This window comes from Melanerpes formicivorus, unplaced genomic scaffold (assembly GCF_026170545.1).
Source record: "Melanerpes formicivorus ecotype bairdi unplaced genomic scaffold, bMelFor1.0.p_v2 SCAF_58, whole genome shotgun sequence".
Taxonomy (NCBI): domain Eukaryota; kingdom Metazoa; phylum Chordata; class Aves; order Piciformes; family Picidae; genus Melanerpes; species Melanerpes formicivorus.
In genome coordinates, this window is record NW_027142410.1 from 1,896,455 (window position 1) to 1,904,328 (window position 7,874).

Below are 7,874 nucleotides of genomic sequence, written 5' to 3' on the forward strand. Positions count from 1 at the left end.
TCCCTTCAGTATGTCCACTCGATGAGATGAAAAAAGACTCTTGAATAACTCACTGGAAAACACAGATGTCTGCTTAAGCAGAGTCCAACAGCCTCCAACTTCACTTTCCACACCAAGTGACCAGAGAGTGGGTTTCAATTGCACAAAGTGGAGAATTCCTGCTTTTGGTGACCAAGCCTTCTCATGCGAGCCACCACCTGCAATGACCAATCCACCATGGACCATGGAAGGAGGGGGTGGCTGTGGTTCAGCTTCCCCTGAATGATTTCATTGTGAAAACCTCCACCAGCAGCATTCTGTGGCAGTTTTAGGCTGTGCCTAGGAAAATTTGCCACAGATTGAGCAGAAAAGGTGGTAGAATGCAAATAAATTACCATTGGATGGAAAGGGGAAAATAATGATAAGGTCTAAGTAATCCTATTGGGCTGATAACTAACAAAGTTAGTTATATAAACTAACTCTCTTTTCAGCTTCTTTGCTCTAGCTGGTACTAGCTGGTGCCTTTGCTTGGCTGCTGCTGACCTTGGCTGTGTTCTTGTTGTGGCTAAGTGCTAATAAGCTACTCATTGCTCTTCTCTCTCTCTCTTTTACTTTGTATAGGGTGGGGGAAAGGAGCAGGGAGGGGGAAGCTATTAGTAGCCCCCTGGTTTTGTGTGGATTATAAATTGTAAATGTATGTAAATATTGCATCTTTTGTACATTCTCACTGCATTTCATATTTCTAGAGTGTAGTTTTGCTTGTAAATACAGCTTCGTTTGCTTCCATCTGAGCTAGTCTGGATATCTTATTTCAGCCCACCACAGCAAACTACCACGTCAAACAAAAGGGTAGAGCAAATCCTCTTCTGAAAGCCACCCAGCCTACAGCCAACACAGGAGCACAGCAGGAATAAATGAAATCCAGCAAAGCAGGGAAATGCCAAAACTCCAACCCAGCAGGTAAAGCCTCTCCATCCCATTCTAAAACGAGGGTCTTTATGAGATGTTTGGAAGTGTGTGCTGGAAATGGAGATGGCCTGATGTTGTGCAGATGCATCATCTCTTCTTACCCCAACGCCAGCCAAGCTCTGCAGCTCAAGTGCTGAATTAAAACAGCTCTGCAACCATCATCACAGGGGCCATGAAGCACTGCAGCAAGTCTGAACCCAATACTGACTTGCTGCAAGTTGGAAACTGTCCTCTGCTGAGCTGCCCCACAATGACAGAGTCTGTAGGATCAGTTATAACTGTGCTTGTAACCTCAGAGTGCTCCTGTAGCTTCCTAGTTCCTAAGCAACCAGTCTTACTCAAACAAGCTGCCTCCAATACCTCTGGCTATTAGAGGAAATGCCTTAGCCCCTTTTCTCTCCATCCCAACTGGTTTCAACAGGTAGACTGAACAAGTTTGTTTAATCTTTCTCCCCTCCTTCCACCTGAAGGCAGCTGCAGGCCAGGCTGATTTAAAGCTTATACACCAAATAAGTAGCTTGATGCCCATCCAAAAGATCTGGGAGTGAAAAAACCCAAACACTGAGTTGAGGGGAAAGCATGATGAGTCTTCAAAATGACAGCAAGGGCACAAAGCTCAACTCACAGAGAGCTCACGAGGTATGAAGCCTGGACTGGGCATGATCAGAGACAGCAGATAGTTTAGGAGATGAACCCACAGAAAGACCACTGCAAATTTAAGGCCCCCCTGTAATGTTTCACTTTCAAGCCCAAAGCTCTTCAGTTTTGCCAGCATTCCTATTCCAGAGGAAATGAGCTCTTTTCTTCTGCAGTGCCTCAGTGAGAAAAGGACAAATCAAACAATATCACAGTTCTGGGGAGGATTCTCTGCAGTCAGATACATAAACTTCAGCCAAATTAATAGAAACCACCATTCTCTCTCCTTCCTAGGGCACACCATCCTCTGTGGCCAAAAAGGAGAGAAGGTCCTGACCAGCATCTCTCTGCTTTGAGGAGGCCATAAGATTCTCTCCTAAATACCAGTCAGACGGTACTCCATTCATTCTGGAGAAAAAGCTTTAATCTGTCTGCATGGAAAGTAATAATAATGAAAAAAAAACCTATCAAAAATCCCCTAAGAATTGTCTATTTCAAATTTCAGCTCAGAATCACAGGGTCAGCCAGGTTGGAAGAGACCTCCAAGATCATCAACTCCAACCAATCAACTAGACCATGGCACTAAAGTGCCTCATCCAGCCTTTTCTTAAGCACCTCCTGGCACATCGACCACACCACCTCCCTGGACAGCCCATTCCAATGGCCAATCTCTCTTTCTGTGAAGAGCTTCTTTCTAAGATCAAGCCTAAACTTCCCCCTGCACAGCTTGAGACTGTGTCCTCTTGTTCTGGTGCTGGTTGCCTGGAAGAAGAGACCAACCCCCACCTGGCTGCAACCACTCTTCAGGTAGTCGTAAACAGCAATAAGGTCTCCCCTGAGCCTCCTCTTCTCCAAGCGAAACCACTTGTTGTAAGGAAGAGGCCCATTAGCAGTCTGATTTCCCACATCTCAGCACAGGGTTGGTGGGCAAAATGATGGAAGGAACAAGAGACATTGCATGAGATCCCACTGGAAGTTGTGTGCATGCTCTGGTAAACACAGACGGTCTGCACACTGACAGCGACAGGGCAGCTGTCAACAGGAACCACCCATTCCGAGAACCACAAGCTGATACATGACTACAGTCTGAGTCAAACTACATCTCCTTTTGATGGAGTACAAGATGTTCCTCCTCCCACTTGCCCCCATTTTGGGATCATGCCCCCACAACTCGGAGACAACAGCAAATCTCTGTTCATGCATGCCGGTGTCCGGGGTCATGTTGCAAACCCGGGTTCACTGGTGCTTTGAACAACAAACACTAGATGTGAACTCTGGAAACTGAGAAGTTGCCTTAATGCTTCATAGAGAGAGAGAGATTGCCCATTGGAATGTGCTGCCTGGGGAGGTGGTGGAGTCACCATCACTGGAGATGTTCAGGAAGAGACTGTATGGGCTGCTTGGTGCTGTGGTTTAGTTGATTAGATGGTGTTGGATGATAGGTTGGACGTGATGATCTCGAAGGTCTCTTCCAACCTGGTTGATTCTATTCCATTCCGTTCCATTCCATTCCATTCCATCTCTGACACTGGAACAGGGTGGGGAGAAAGCAAGCAAAACTGGCCAGACTCAAGGCCACCAGATCTTGCATTTCCAAGCCAACGGAAGATCTCTCCACAGGTTACTAAGTCATCCGGGTCCGTAGGAACTTACCTAGAATGCAATTAAACAATTTGCCAATACTCATTTCATAGAATCATAGAAGCAGTCAGGGTTGGAAGGGACCACAAAGATCATCTAGTTCCAACCCCCTGCCATGGGCAGGGACACCTCACACTAGATCAGGCTGGCCAGAGCCTCATCCAGCCTGGGCTTAAACACCTCCAGGGACAAGGCCCCAACCACCTCCCTGGACAACCCATTCCGGGGCTTCACCACTCTCATGGGGAAGAACTTCCTCCTCACGTCCAGTCTGAATCTCCCCACCCCCAGCTTCATTCCATTCCCCCTAGTCCTGTCACCACCTCATATCCTGAGAAGTCCCTCCCCAGCCTTCTTGTAGGCCCCCTTCAGATACTGGAAGACCACAATGAGGTCACCTCGGAGCCTTCTTTTCTCCAGACTGAACAGCCCCAACTCCTTCAGTCTGTCCTCATAGGGCAGAGTAACTCCAGCTTTTCATATTCAAAACCTGAAAACCAAGTGATCTGCAACTCAAAATTGCCTTTTAGTTAGATACAATTTTGCAAGCATCTTTGCCTCTAATAACTACTTCCCAAGTCTGCCTCCGCTCTCCCCCTCCAAAGGCACCAAAAATCTGCTTCAGTTGCTGGCTGTTGTGTGCCATTCATTCTTCTGCTATGGAACACTGTGTCCAGTTCTGGGCCCCTCAGTTTAGGAAAGATGGTGAGTTGCTGGAAGGCGTCCAGAGAAGGGCAATGAGGCTGGGGAGGGGTTTGGCGCACAGCCCTGTGAGGAGAGGCTGAGGGAGCTGGGGTTGCTTAGCCTGGAGTAGAAGAGGCTCAGAGGAAACCTTACTGCTCTCTACAACTACCTGAAGGGAGGTTGTAGCCAGGTGGGGGTTGGTCTCTTCTCCCAGGCAACCAGAACCAGATCAAGAGGACACAGTCTCAAGCTGCACCAGCAGAGGTTTAGGCTGGAGGTTAGGAAGAAGTTTTTCATAGAAAGAGAGATTGGAATGTGCTGCCCAGGGAGGTGGTGGAGTCACCATCACTGGAGGTGTTTAGGAAGAGACTGGATGGAGTGCTTGGTGCCATGGTTTAGCTGATTAGATGGTGTTGGGTGATAGGTTGGACTGGATGATCTCAAAGGTCTTTTCCAATCTGGTCTGGTCTATTCTAATTCTATTCTATTCTATTCTATTCTATTCTATTCTATTCTATTCTATTCTATTCTATTCTATTCTATTCTGGATGATTCAGAATTAAAGAATTGAGGATTGTTTATATTCTTTCCCTTGACACCTTGAGCCCGGCTGCAGCAAGCCTCAGAATTTAAATGGACAGCAATGACATCTAGTGGCTCGGTAAGAATTTGCCCTTCTGAATTTCCAGCCTGGTCACTTAGAGACAAAACCATCTCTCAGTGTTTCAGTTTGCTATTTCAAGCTACGTCTGAGACTCCAAACTCCTGTTGTCTCCCCCAGCTCACAGCAGATCCCCAGTCCCTCACTTGAGGTCTAGGAAAGGTAATAGGCACAGGTTTGCTTTTGGCATTACTTGCATAGCTAAACTTCTTCACCTTGTGGGTTTGACCATCTGAAACCTGGACATTCCAGCATGAACACAGCTGCAGATACTTGTTCTGGTTACACGGGGCTGGGGCTCCCACCCAGCCTTCTGGTTACACTGTTCTCCAGCTGCATTAAACTAAAGGGTAGGGGTGACTCACGCAAACAAGGACAAGACCTAAGGCCACATCATTTGTCACAGCTGGTATCAAGTTTATTCAGAGCTAATAAAAAACCCACATAGACCTTTGATTTCCAAAACCCATCTGTGCTGAAATTGCAAGGGGGAAAGATAAAAATGCTATTCTGAAAGCAGAGTGGAAGAGCTCTTGCAGATTGGGAGTGACCTCACAGATTATAGGAAACCAGTAAGCAGTTCACTTCCCTCCATCCCCCCCCACGCCAAACACCCTCTTACCTTTATGCCTGCTGCTGCAAAACTGTCAAGAAGCACAGGTGAGTGGCTGCTGAAACTTCTGAAGCGTGTGACGACATAAGGAAAGTTCAGAAGACCTTAATGTAGCTTCCTGTACTACTGGCACTAGTCACAGAATCACTGCTGGGGTCTCTGCAGGCATTAAGACTCTCCACAGCCTTGAGAGCAAAGAACCTGAAGGATTTTTCAGCCAACAATGGTGTACCTGGTGCACCAGCCTGCAGCCCTCAGAGAATGTGGCATACTTGTCATTAAAAACACCCAGCCTAGTTCTAGTTTTGTTAACTGAGACAGGTACTAGCACCCAGGACTGCAATCACTAGGTTCTTGAAGTGCCTTCCTCTACCACCCCACCCAGGCAAAGACTTGAGGGGTTTATTTACTTGCTGTGCCTTCATTCCCACAGGCACAGGCCTCTTCCAGTCTTAAGGATGAGCAGATCTCCCTGGAATGGTCTGTAGGCAAATAATATTGCTACTCTTCAGAGCACAACTAGTGATGTGACTGCTCTGTAGCACTAAGAATGAAGGACTCTACTCATTCTAACACACCAGGAAAGCATCCTGGGAAGCCCTCATGGCAAAGTGGAACAAAGTATTAACACCACCTCAAAGAGCATAGCTTGAAATTATTCCCTGAATCACAATGAGCTGCTCCTTATGTTTCTGATGAAGAGCAGAAACAGCTACAGGTTTGGGCTGGGGGCTACTGCTGGAAGGGACCTCTGGACACCATCTAGCCCACCCCTCCACCAGGGCAGGCTGACATAGAGCAGGCTGCTCAGGATGGCATCCAGGTGGGCTTTGAATGAATCCAGAGAAGGAGACTCCACTACCTCTCTGGGCAACCTGTTCCAGTGCTCCACCATCCTCAGTGCAAAGAAGTTCCTCCTCATGTTTAGATGGAGCTTCCAATGTTCAAGTTTGTGTCCATTACCTCTTGTCCTGTCACTGGGCATCAGTGGGAATAAAGGTGGCTGTCAGGAGCATGGGGCCAGTCTTAAGTATTTAGAAACATTGATAAGATCCCCACTCAGTCTCCTCTAGGCTAAAAAGCCCCAAGTCCTTCAGCCTTTGTTCATGACAGATGTTCCAGTTCCCTAATCATCTTTTGTAGCCCTTTGCTGTACCTTCTCAAGCAGTTCCACGTCCTTGAACTGGGAAGCCCAGAACTGGGCACAGTGCTCCAGATGAGGCCTCTCCAGGGCTGAGCAGAGGGGCAGAAGAACCTCCTTATTCCTGCTTGCCACACTGTTCTCCATGCATCCCAGGGTACCTTTGGCTTTCTTGGCCACAAGGGCACATTGCTGGCTCATGATCATCCTGCTGTCCACCAGGATTCCCAGGTCTTTTTTCACAGAGCTGCTTTTCAGGTCAGCCCCCAACTTGTGCTGATGCATAGGGTTATTCCACCCTAGGCACAGGACCCTGCACTCGCTCTGGACAGGCCACCCTCTGCCCAGCTCTCCAGCCTGTCCAGGTCACACTGGATGGCAGCACAGCCTTCTGGTGTGTCAGCCACCCCTCCCAGTTTTGTGTCATTAGCAAACTTACTGAGGGTACACTATCCCCAGGTCATTGCTGAATATACTGAACAGGACAGGACCCAGGACTGACCCCTGGGGGACACCACTTGCTATGGACCTCCAGTTAGACTCTACCACTGACCACAACCCTCTCAAGCCCTTTCAGCCAGTTTTCAATCCACCCTACTGCCCATTCATCTAACCCACACTTCTTAAGCTCGCCTGTGAGGATGCTGTGGGAGACTGTCACAAGCCTTGCTGAAGTCAAGGTAGACAATGTCCACTGCCCTCCCCTCATCCAGCCATGCACTCATAGAAGGCTATCAGTCAGATATGACATGCCCTTGGTGAATCCATGTTGACTGCTTTTGATAACCACCTTTTCCTCTACCTGCTTTGAAAGGACACCCAGAACAAGCTGTTCCATCATCTTCCCAGGGATGGAGATGAGGCTGACTGCCTGTAGTTTTCTGAGTCTTCTTGTCTTGCCCTTTTGGAAGGCTGGAGTGACACTGGCTTCCCTCCAGCCTTCAGGCACTCCGCCTGTTCTCCAGGACCTTTCAAAGATGATGGAGAGCAGGCCAGCAACGTTGCTTTATCAAGACACAAACAACCTTAAATATCACACTGCTTACACGAGAAGATGATTCAGGAGTGGCCAGTTGGAACAGGTTTAATGCTGAACTTCAAAAGGCATCACATTTAGTTTTCATCACAAATTCCTCTGGCAGAACCATCGACTTCTCCAAAGCAAAAGGCTCTCCAGAGCCAAAGCAAACTACAGCACGTGGGGTTCTGAACCACTGCTTAATGGAATCACTGAAACAGTGGTTTCTGATAAGCCTGCAACAAACACTCCCAGGTGGTAATGAGACTGCTGGTCCCATGGTTCCAACAATGAAACGAGGATTTCAAAGCCTTAATTCTTCCTGCTGTCAGCTCTGGCATTTTATTACTCATGTTACTTTACACAGATAAAATTGATTGTTTCCAGGCTCCCAACAAAACCACCAAGGATTTTTCTGGAGCTCTCAATGGTTATCAAAACTTTAAGGTGAACTCCTTAAGGAAGCTAATTCATATTCTCTTTCAGTTGTATGAAGACCCATTTCTACAACCCTACAGAGAGGGTAAGTGAC